The sequence below is a fragment of the Sander vitreus genome, chromosome 23 (assembly GCF_031162955.1).
Source record: "Sander vitreus isolate 19-12246 chromosome 23, sanVit1, whole genome shotgun sequence".
In the NCBI taxonomy this organism is placed as follows: Eukaryota; Metazoa; Chordata; class Actinopteri; order Perciformes; family Percidae; genus Sander; species Sander vitreus.
The window spans coordinates 23,853,517-23,866,016 of record NC_135877.1 but is presented as its reverse complement, the minus strand read 5'-3'; the positions used below and the strand labels follow the sequence as shown (position 1 = coordinate 23,866,016).

Here is a 12,500-nt window from a genome sequence, read left to right as displayed (position 1 = left end):
AATGATGTCCACCTGTGTGCAATCTAAGTGTCACATGATCTGTCGTTACATATACACACCTTTTTTGAAAGGCCCCAGAGGCTGCAACACCTAAGCAAGAGGCACCACTAACCAAACACTGCCACGAAGACCAAGGAACTCTCCAAACAAGTAAGGGACAATGTTGTTGAGAAGTACAAGTCAGGTTTAGGTTATAAAAAAATATCCAAATCTTTGATGATCACCAGGAGCACCATCAAATCTGTCATAACCAAATGGAAAGAACATGGCACAACAGCAAACCTGCCAAGAGACGGCCGGCCCCCAAAACTCACGGACCGGGCAAGGAGGGCATTAATCAGAGAGGCAGCACAGAGACCTAAGGTAACCCTGGAGAGTTCCACAGCAGAGACTGGAGTATCCGTACATAGGACGACAACAAGCCGTACGCTCCATAGAGTTGGGCTTCATGGCAGAGTGGCCAGAAGAAAGCCATTACTTTCAGCAAAAAACTAAATGGCACGTTTTGAGTTTGAGAAAAGGCATGTGGGAGACTCCCTAAATGTATGGAGGAAGGTGCTCTGGTCTGATGAGACTAAAATTGAACTTTTCGGCCATCAAAGAAAACGCTATGTCTGGCGCAAACCCAACACATTACATCACCCAAAGAACACCATCCCCACAGTGAAACATGGTGGGGGCAGCATCATGCTGTGGGGATGGTTTTCAGCAGCCGGGACTGGGAAACTGGTCAGAGTTGAGGGAAAGATGGATGGTGCCAAATACAGGGATATTCTTGAGCAAAACCTGTACCACTCTGTGCGTGATTTGAGGCAAGGACAGAGGTTCACCTTCCAGCGGGACAATGACCCCAAACACACTGCTAAAGCAACACTTGAGTGGTTTAAGGGGAAACATGTAAATGTGTTGGAATGGCCTAGTCAAAGCCCAGACCTCAATCCAATAGAAAATCTGTGGTCAGACTTAAAGATTTCTGTTCACAAGCACAAACCATCCAACTTGAAGGAGCTGGAGCAGTTCTGCAAGGAGGAATGGGCAGAAATCCCAGTAAGATGTGACAAGCTCATAGAGACTTATCCAAAGAGACTTGGAGCTGCCACAAAAGGTGGCTCTACAAAGTATTGACTTTAGGGGGGTGAATAGTTATGCACATTTACTTTTTCTGTTTTTTATTTCTAAAAAATAGTTTCATGTATATATTTTTCTCATTTCACAATGTAACAAAATAGGTAAAAAGCCAAGGGGGGTGAATACTTTTGCAAGGCACTATATATATATATATAGGGATGGTAGATGACCTATATTTTTTTGAGAAACCCAACAGCTGATGGTACAAATGATCTCAGGTATCTGTTAGACCTGGCACGTTTTCGGGAGCTATACTTCCTTCCTGATGGTAGGAGGCAGAACTCAGAGTGTAGTGGGTGAGTGATGTTAGCCAAAATGGCCATTGCCCTCTGTGTGTCTCTGGCCTCACACACATACCCAATGCTGTTGAGCTCAGTACCAGTTATTTTCCGACATATGTTTACAGTTTTTCCCAGTCGGTTTTTGTTGATTACACTCAAATTGCCAAACCAGCAGATCATAACAAAGGTTCAAATTGACTCAACAAAGGATGAATAAAAAGTTTTCAGAAATGATGTGTTAACATTAAACCCCTTCAGTTTCCTTTAAAAAATAAACAGTCTTTGATTGTTTTCTTTTACATATATAGTCTGTATTGGTGTCAAAGTTCAATTCATCATCTAAAATGGTGCCCAAGTACTTGTATTGGTTCCACCGGGTACCTGGGTACACACGAAGGACACGCTCCACCGGGTACCTGGGTAGGTACCCGGTGGAGGACACGCTCACCGTGGAACCTACCCAGGTACCCGGTGGAGCGTGGAACTAGGGGTGGTTCGGTTCGTCTCCCGGTTTTAGGGTCACGGTTTTCGGTTCTGTAAGGTTCTTGTTATTTTTTCTTTTAATCTTTAACACTCCAGAAATATACTTCAGCATATTATATATAGCTGAATTATCCACAATGTAGGATACAGTATTACAAAATAGTTGTATTAGTGAATCTGACTTGACTTTGAGCCCATTATTGGGACCATCTCTGAGGAAAGCTAGCTGAGATGTTGACACAGCAAGAGGGAGACGTTGATGATTTCAACATGCTTTTCATTTATTAGGCAACAAAGGAGGATGTGTGTGTGTGTGTGTGTGTGTGTGTGTGTGTGTGTGTGTGTGTGTGTGTGTGTGTGTGTGTGTGTGTGTGTGTGTGTGTGTGTCTGTGTGTGTGTGTGTGCGCGTGTGTGCATGTGTGCGTGTGTCTCTGTGTGTGTGTCTCTGTGTGTGTGCTGTGTGTGTGTGTGTGTGTGTGTGTCTGTGTGCGTGTGTGCGCGTGTGCATGTGTGTGTGTGTGTGTGTCTCTGTGTGTGTGTGTGTGTGTGTCTGTGTGTGTGTGTGTGTGTGTGTGTGCGTGTGTGTGTCTGTGTGTGTGTGTGTGTGTGCGTGTGTGTGTGATGTGTCGCATGTGTGTGTGTGTGTCTCTGTGTGTGTGTGTGTGTGTGTGTGTGTGTCTGTGTGTGTGTGTGTGTGTGTGTGTGTGTGTGTGTGTGTGTGTGTGTGTGTGTGTCTGTGTGTGTGTGTGTGTGTGTGTCTGTGTGTGTGTGTGTGTGTGTGTGTGTGTGTGTGTCTGTGTGTGTGTGTGTGTGTGTGTGTGTGTGTGTGTGTGTGTGTGTGTGTCTGTGTGTGTGTGTGTGTGTGTGTGTGTGTGTGTGTGTGTGTGTGTCTGTGTGTGTGTGTGTGTGTGTGTGTGTGTCTGTGTCTGTGTGTGTGTGTGTGTGTGTGTGTGTGTGTGTGTCTTTATCTTTAAGTTGAATTGTTCTGTCTTATAAGATGTTGAACATCTACCCAAAATATTCTGTTCTATACAGACAGTGAAGGAACAAATGATTGTTTCTTCTTCTAGTTCACAGAAAGTACAACAATATTCAATATCAAGTTTGAATCTCTTTAACTTCCTTTTTGCTGGATATATTTTATGTAAGATTTTATAAGAAACCTCTTTTATTTTCTTATTAAGATAGAATTTGTCTCCAATTAACCAGATGTTTTCCCAGTTCATGTCTCCATAGATTGAAGCCCAAAATAATGTTCCTGAGGGCAGATTTACTACCTGTCGTACACAGTTGCTGATGTGTTTACATGAACATTTATTCTTGGTAATGTCCGCTCCCTCGAGGAATATACCACCACTAAGCAGACTGATCTCTGACATACTGAACCTCTGAGAAGTTGCAGCATCAGCAACTATTGCATATTCTCTGCTAACCGGACTTTGGAGAGGAGTCATTATACTTTAGGAACTGCCTGTCAGCATTGAAGGTCCAATGTGTGGGACTTTCTCCCATCTAGTGTAACAAATGTGATCAGGGTGTGAAGACAGACAGCCTCAGCTGATGGTTTTCTAAGATTTATTTTGTCTGCAGAAGATAATATCACATTAATTGGCTTCTGGCCGACTGTTTCCTTCTATCTGCACCTCTGCTCCTCAGCAATACAAGACGGTATTGTCTTAAGAGCGATCTCATTTTCTACCAGACATACACAAACATCACATCACAGTATAGTGTCTCATTCAACTCTTAATGTGCACATTGCTAGCCAACAGGAGCAATTAGAATAGACTGGAAAACCTTCTTTGAGTTATAACAATATATGTGAAATATATGTGTTTTATACTCTCCAAAGGTTTCAGTGGGCAAAGTTAAACAGTACGTGGGTTTGGGTGACTGCACAGATAACAACAACAATATAACGTCTAACGGCAGCTTCCACACAGCAATATTTCCCTTCGCTGAATGGAGACGATATCCGCCCTGATTGGGCGAGATGAGAGCGACTCGCCGAGGGGAACGAAAACTTTATATCACTCGAGAACCAATCAGGTCCGTGTGTTTGTGTTTGGAGGCGGGACTTACAAAAACAGTGCGACCAAGATGGCGGAGGTCATCAGCGCTGTATCATGAACATTAGTATGTGATTAAAATGTTTCTACATGAACATCGGTACTTGTATCAACATGAATTGTGATTTATACGACACACCAACTCAGTCAGGGCACATTCACCACTAAACAGACCACTGTAGATGTTAGTTTAAACACTAACTTTTCAGCTAGCCGACAGGCTAATCGCTAGCATGTTCGGACATTGGATTTCATTGTAGCCTAGCCAGGCAGCTAGCCAGGCAGCTAGCCAGGCAGCTAGCCAGGCAGCTAGCCAGGCAGCTAGGCAGGCAGCTAGCCAGGCAGCTAGGGAGGCAGCTAGCCAGGCAGCTAGGGAGGCAGCTAGCCAGGCAGCTAGCCAGGCAGCTAGCCAGGCAGCTAGCCAGGCAGCTATTTGTTTGATTTCATGTTTTGTTGGCGAACATTGACGCTTGTAGCAACACGGATTGTTGTTTATATGTCACAGGGCAAACACACCACCAAATAGACCACTGTAGGTAGTTTAAACACTCAAAATGATTCAGCTAGCCGACAGGTCAACCGCTAGCCGCTGTTCTGTTGCGGTCTTGCGTGTTGTTTTCGCGACCGCGCCCCCCGAGGCAAAATTCCGCTGGCCGAAAATCGCGAGGTGTTTCGCTGTGTGGTACCGTACCGTAACAGAGATACACAAACATGCAGAAGACATTATCACATTAACTGGCTTCTGGTCGACTGTTTCCTTCAACCTGATCTCACAGAATTCAGTTTTTTTTTTTTTTTTATTTTTTATTTAACCTTTATTTAACCAGGAGAAATCCCATTGAGATTCAGAATCTCTTTTTCAAGTCAGCAGTACAAAAAGTTCCATATTTAAAATATACAGCAAAAACAACAACATAAAACAGTAAAAAAGGTCGGCAAATGAACATCATCTCCACATAATCAGCAGCAGCATATGTGCATATAGTACTCAAGTAATCCTTCATCCTAATTTTAAACTGTATCAATGTTGGCAGGTAGTCTAATTTAAGATGTTTCTGCAGTTTATACCAGGATGAAGGAGCAACAAATATAAAGGCACTTTCACCGAAAACAGTTTGCGTTCTGGGAATGTCAGACATGATGGAAGATTACATTTCCCGGTAGTGACTTTAGGAGTCAGGAGAGAACATAAATAAGGAGGCAGTTTACACAGTATGGCCTGAAAGAGAAAAATATACCAATGCTCCAACCTGCGATTATGCAAAGAAGGCCGACCAACGCTCTCGTACAAGCTACAGTGATGAGTACGAAAACTGGAATTAGTTACAGATGTTAGTGCTGCCTGCATGGTGTACTGAGTCCAGCATTTTCAGAGATTGATTTGCATGCATGTATAAAATATCACCATAATCCAGCATTGACAGACATGTTGCTTGTATAAGTGTTTTTCTCGCACTAAAAGAGAAACAGCCTTTGTTTCTATAATAGAAACCCAACGTCACTCTAAGTTTTTCTGTTGGACTCTATATGCTGCTTAAAGGACAAACTTTCTTCTAAGAAGAAGCCAAGATATTTGTAGACTGATTACTCATCTAGAGGAACAATCTGACGAGCATCGTCTGTCCTCTGAGGCCCTTGTTACGGAAGAGGCAGAACAAAACAAATGATCACAGAACACAGTTAAATGATCTCAGGAAAAGGTCGAGGGTGGGTTTAGGAAACACGACACGTGGGACACCCTCTCCTGGTGGAAGTCCTGTGTTTGACCATCCACCCCCCCGACCAACCTCCCTCCCTACTACTCTCTACCGTAGTCCCTCCTAATGCTACGTCATCTTCTCATTGACTTCACATCAGCACTGCAGAAGAGAAGAAGAAGAGAAGAAGAGAAGAAGAAGAGAAGAAGAGAAGAAGAAGAAGAATCAATCAATCAGCATGTGTTTAAACAGCACTTTACAGTAACCAGCAGGTATCCAAAGTGCTTCACATCAGAAACCAAGACTACAACACACATCATATAACATATACAATAGAAAGAATGACACATAGAAACAGTAAAATCAGTAAAGGTTACATATAAACAGGAGAGGGAAGCTGTCACACCACTACTACGTATTAAAAGCCTTTCTAAACAGATACGTTTTGAGTTTAGACCTAAAAAGTGCTCCATCTGTAGTCGTCTGATTATCAGGGGTCACTTGTTCCAGCGTCTCGCGGCAGATCACCGTTCGTACTTTGACCTCGGGACTAAAACCAGCTGATTTGAGGACCGCGAGGACCGGTTGTGCTCCTGCAGCGTTAAGATCTCGGACAGATGCTCCGGGGCCAGGCCGTTTAAGGCCTTGAAAACAAACAATAAGATCTTAAAATGTATTCTATAACGCCCAGGGAGCTGATGGAGGGCGTAGAGAACGGGGGGATGTGTGAGCGTCTAGATGTATTTGTTAGAAAGCGAGCAGCAGCATGTTGTACCAGTTGAAGGCGTGAGATGGAGGTCTGGGTCAGACCAACAGAGAGAGCATTACAGTAATCCAGCCTACCTGAAGTACTAAAGACGATACACTCATCATTCAAATGAAGAAAGTTTTGTGAAAGCCACAACTTAATATCATTAATACAGCTAAGTAGGGAGTCTATAAAAAGGGGAGTCTGCATAACAATGAAAAGACAGGTTATGTTTTCCTATAATAGCCCCTAAAGGCAACATATATAAGGAAAACAGGATGGGGCCAAGAATATAACCCTGGGGTACCCCACAGGAGAGAGGAGCAGCTGACGAGAAGTCACCAATCATGACAGAGAAGCTTCTATTTGTCAAATAGGATCTAACCATGTAAGTACTGAGCCTTGGATGCCTGCACACTGATCAAGGCGAGAGAGGACTGCATGATCCACTGTATCAAACGCCGCTGTGAGGTCCAACAGCACTAAGACATCCACAGTCAAGCAGTGCAGACTCAGTGCTGTGACGTGATCTAAAACCAGATTGAAATTGTTCAAACACACAGTTCAGTTGCAAAAAGGCTTGTAACTGTATAAAAACAACTTTTTCAAAATCTTTGACAGAAAAGGCAGATATGGGGTCAAGCTGAGGCTTGTTAAGTAGGGGCCTGACCACAGCATGTTTAAAAGCAGCTGGGACAGAACCTGAACTAAGACAGGAATTAAAAAAAGTAAGAAGACTTGACCCAATGGTGCTATTAAAAGCCTCCTTCACTATCCTGGCAGGAACAATGTCTAAAGGACAGCTGGTCGGTTTCATGTGTTGCACTACCTCCGTTAGCAATGTCAGAGAAACTGGCTTAAATTCCCAAAACACAGCAGAGTGCACAGGAGCAGCAGGTACAAACACATTGAGATTAGCACTGGCGTTTTGCCTGACAGATGCAACTTTGTCAATAAAATAACAGAGAAAATTCTCACAGGTACTGTTTGAAACATCTGTCGGAGCAGAGGTGCATGGATTCACAACAGAGTTTATCACATTGAATAACACTCTAGGTTCATGACAACTGCTAGCTATGACAGATGAGAGATGCTGCATCTTCACCACCTTCACAGCCTTCTGGTATGCTGCTAGACTGTCCCTTAATAAACCCAGAGATACATGCAAATTGTCCTTCTTCCACCTTCGTTCAGCTTTTTCTGCAGTGTTGCCTAAGGGCCCCTTGTGGTGTCATTTAGCCAAGGGTCCGCCTTAGGTTTAATAGTTTAAGTCCAAACAGGGGCAATAGAGTTTAAAATGTCAGTGCATGTGGAGTGGAACACAGAGAGAATGTTATCTGGGGAAGAGGGAGATACCAGACCATTCTTTGCATAAAACTGTGAGCCCACAAACACAGAAGCAAACTCTCCAGCTGTAGAGGAGGTGATGCAGCGGCGCCTAGAAGCTGAGGATATAGGCCTACTAGCAGGTGGCGGAAAACCTGATGGGGAAGTGATCTGAAATACCAGTTTCTGTTATTTCACTGAGTGAAACTGAAAGCCCATATGAGATGATGAGATCCAGGGTGTGGCCAAGATGATGTGTCGGCCCTTCCACACATTGATTAAGGCCAAATGAGTTCAAAAGAGTTTTAAAATCATGAGCAAGTGAGTTAGAGGGGCAACACACATGGATATTTAAGTCCCCACAAACCAGGAGCTTGTCATATTTAGGAACAACATCAGCTAAAAACTCTGAAAACTAGCTCATAAAATCCTTGTTGAGTTTTGGTGGGCGATAAATAACTGCACACAACACAGGAGAATCCAGATCAGCCACAAACAGCTGAAGCTCGAAACTATTATAACAGGATGCAGGTAATAATCTGCATCTGTACTCGTCTTTGAAGAGAGTGGCCAGCCCACCACCTTTCCTTGCATAACATCGCATAAATATCCCGCATATTCCATCGCATTTTTAAAGAAAACGTGCCACATAATCAAGGATTTTTGCCGGGTGATTGACACCCTGATTACAGAACAAGAACTAACAGACAACATGGAAAAGCTTAAACTCTGTAAGGCCTGTGGTGCTGACTCCATTTTAAATGAAATGATCAAATACACAGATAATAAATTCAAATCATCAAGTCATCCTCAAAGTTTTCAATATCATCCTAAATTCAGGTATTTTCCAGCTATTTGGAACCAAGAACTGATAACCCCAATCCACAAAAGTGGAGACAAGTTTGACCCAAATAACTACAGAGGAGTCTGTGTGACCAGTAACCTGGTAAAACTATTCTGCAGTGTTATTAATAGCAGAATCTTACAATTCATTAGTGAACACAATATCCTGAGCAATAGTCAAATTGGATTTCTCCCAAAATATGGAACTTCAGACTCCATCTTTACTCTCCACACCCTCAGTGACAAAAAATGAAATCAGAACAAAGGAAAAATCTTTTCATCTTTTGTAGACTTTAAAAAAGCAATCTTTTTTTTTTTTAAAGCCTCAAAAACCCAATCAGCGATCAACAGGCCTCCCCACATTCTGTCATATCTGACAATCTCTTGGCCAGCAGAGAAGGCCCTGCTGGCCCTGACGGCCCACCTCTGATCCACGGGCATAAATCTGATCTAACAGTTGGGGGGACGATAAACATAAAATTTCTGAAAAGCAATTTTTGAAGGGGACACAAATAATACAGCCACAATTATACTGTTAGAGGACATGTGTACGCAGAGGAAAGCCTTAATACTACCACTAGTGTAGCATTGAGACTGTACCATTATCCTTAATACTACCACTAGTGTAGCATGGAGACTGTACCATTATCCTTAATACTACCACTAGTGTAGCATGGAGACTGTACCATTATCCTTAATACTACCACTAGTGTAGCATGGAGACTGTACCATTATCCTTTTCAGTGTCTCTTGATTCAATGAAAAAGATGACTATATTGACCAAAATATTCTTCTTTAAAACCATTTATTTATTTTTAAGTTGTTTATAATCAAGCTACAAAAATACCTTAAAACATAATGACTTATTTTGATAAAAATGTCCCCAAATAAAAGAAATACAATACTTTACACGTGTTACATTAGCTGATCATAATGTAAATGAGTGAGCCACTGGTGAAGATCATCTGCTCACCCTGACAGACACACACCTCCAAAAATATGAACTGAGATCAACACACTTACCTGAGACTCTACACCTGATGGTCTCTGGTCTCCCTGAGACTCTCCACCTGATGGTCTCTGGTCTCCCTGAGACTCTCCACCTGACTGTCCCGGGTCTACCTGAGACTCTACACCTGACTGTCCCGGGTCTACCTGAGACTCTACACCTGACTGGCCCTGGTCTCCCTGAGTCTACCTTCTCCAGTTTGCTCTTTGGGATTGCTGGGAAGTCTTCAAGGGCCCCATTCTGCTGCAGGTACCACTTACATTTTTCAAAGTCATTTTCTGCTAAATTTTCTAAAGTTCTTAAGACGACCTCTGGAGGTGTCTCCATCTTTTGTCCCTACAAAGATCCAAAAGATATCAAAAGAACATTGTCAACTTATAGAACATTTTTTGCGTTAAAAATACTCAGATTATCAAAACAGACCAGTTTTGATAATTGAGATGTGATGACAATTTTTTATTAGTTTTAAGTAGAAGCAGAAAAATATTGATGTAGAAATCTGTGCACATACAGCTTAATAACTCCAGAACATGAACCAAGAATATGGAGGAGAGAGGCTGCAACGATTACCGACCACTTGGACAAAGTGATACATTTGAATAAACCTTAATGCAGGGCTCTCAAGTCTCACACATTTCAACCAGTTCACACACACACATACACACACCTACACACACACATACACACACACACACACACACACACACACCTACACACACACACACACACACACACACACACACACACACACACACACACACACACACACACACACACACACACACACACACACACACACACACACACACACACACCTACACACACTACACACACACACACACACACACACACACACACACACACACACACACACACACACACACACACCTACACACACACATACACACACACACACACACACACACACACACACACACACACACAGACACACCTACACACCTACACACACACACACACACACACACACACACACACACACACACACACACCACACTATGAGACGTGCAGTCTCATTGGTTGTCATATCATCAAAATGAAACTTTCTACCAGCTGAAACAGAACTCTGTCAGCATTATTTATGGCCTCGGTTTCTTTCCCTTCCCCTTACTGGTGTAGTCTACGTGACATTACATTAGACTACACTACTGCTATCCCCTCAGCGCTTATGTATGAGAAAAAAGCAGACAGTGGGTTACACAGAGGCCACATGGATAAGATAAGATAAGATTTGGTGACACAACGCGCATAAACACACAATAAACATACAGTTAACCTACATACAAACATAGTTATACATTATCTCATGCTTCAATGAACATCTAATAACACACAATCCCCCCCCCCCAGATGTTGATATATATACATATATATATATATATATGTATATATATATACATATATATATATATTTATATACATATATATATGTATATATATATATATATATATATATATATATATATGTATATACATACAGACAACTAAAGACAGAGACACATGTAGTCTACAGGACATTAGCATGTATATATATATATATATATATATATATATATATATATATATGCTATGTATAGACGTTTTTGTCGCTTTTTTCTGAGTTTTGTTGTTTTTTCCATTTTCCCCATCTTTGTTTCTTTATACCTCATTTCATTAGGTTTTTTTGCGACGCATGTCCCTTTTTTGACGTTTTTGTTGCTGTATTTGAAGCCTTTGTAAAATGATAACGAAGGAGGCAGTTTATCATTTAGTCTTCTTGACTCTGAACCGTATATGACATCTCCCCTTCAAAATGAGGCATGTATCATTAACACCAAACACTCTTATTAACATTCATATCAAAACAACTTTCTTGTCTAAACCCAATTAGACATTATCAACATTAATGCCATTTCTCCTTTTCAGCCTTTGTTTTATCAACTTCTCCCCCAAAGGCCGTAAGAAGATGTGTTCAAATGACACATCATGGGTAGAATGGGTGTGTTCAGGGACTACACATACACTATGGACACAATAGATGTGTGAGCTAGCCTGACCAGCCAGACCCACATCCAGATGTTGGGTCTGGGATGTTGGGTCTGGTTCTGACCCAACATCCAGATGTTGGGTCTGGGATGTTGGGTCTGGTTCTGACCCAACATCCAGATGTTGGGTCTGGGATGTTGGGTCTGGGATGTTGGGTGTGGGATGTTGGGTCTGGTTCTGACCCACATCCAGATGTTGGGTCTGGGATGTTGGGTCTGGGTCTGACCCACATCCAGATGTTGGGTGTGGGATGTTGGGTCTGGGTCTGACCCACATCCAGATGTTGGGTCTGGGATGTTGGGTCTGGGATGTTGGGTCTAGTGTCTGACCCAACATCCAGATGTTGGGTCTGCAGGATGTTGGGTCTGGGATGTTGGGTCTGGGTCTGACCCACATCCAGATGTTGGGTGTGGGATGTTGGGTCTGGGTCTGACCCACATCCAGATGTTGGGTCTGGGATGTTGGGTCTGGGATGTTGGGTCTGGGATGTCTGGGTCTGACCCAACATCCAGATGTTGGGTCTGGGATGTTGTCTGGGTCTGACCCACATCCAGATGTTGGGTGTGGGATGTTGGGTCTGGGATGTTGGGTCTGGGATGTTGGGTCTGGGATGTTGGGTCTGGGTCTGACCCAACATCCAGATGTTGGGTCTGGGATGTTGGGTCTGGGATGTTGGGTCTGGGTCTGACCCACATCCAGATGTTGGGTGTGGGATGTTGGGTCTGGGTCTGACCCACATCCAGATGTTGGGTCTGGGATGTTGGGTCTGGGATGTTGGGTCTGGGTCTGACCCACATCCAGATGTTGGGTGTGGGATGTTGGGTCTGGGTCTGACCCACATCCAGATGTTGGGTCTGGGATGTTGGGTCTGGG

The 12,500-nt window shown here is 43.0% G+C and overlaps 1 protein-coding gene across 2 annotated transcripts in view; it reads left to right on the top strand.

Annotated features, from left to right (window-relative positions):
- Positions 1 to 214, top strand: part of LOC144512286 (uncharacterized) — a 21,382-nt gene extending 21,168 nt beyond the window's left edge. For both annotated transcript variants that reach the window (XM_078242949.1, XM_078242948.1), the window contains exon 18: positions 1 to 214. This exon is cut by the window's left edge and continues 703 nt beyond it. The gene's annotated coding sequence lies outside the window, so the exon portion shown is untranslated.
- Positions 215 to 12,500: the final 12,286 nt, after the last annotated feature.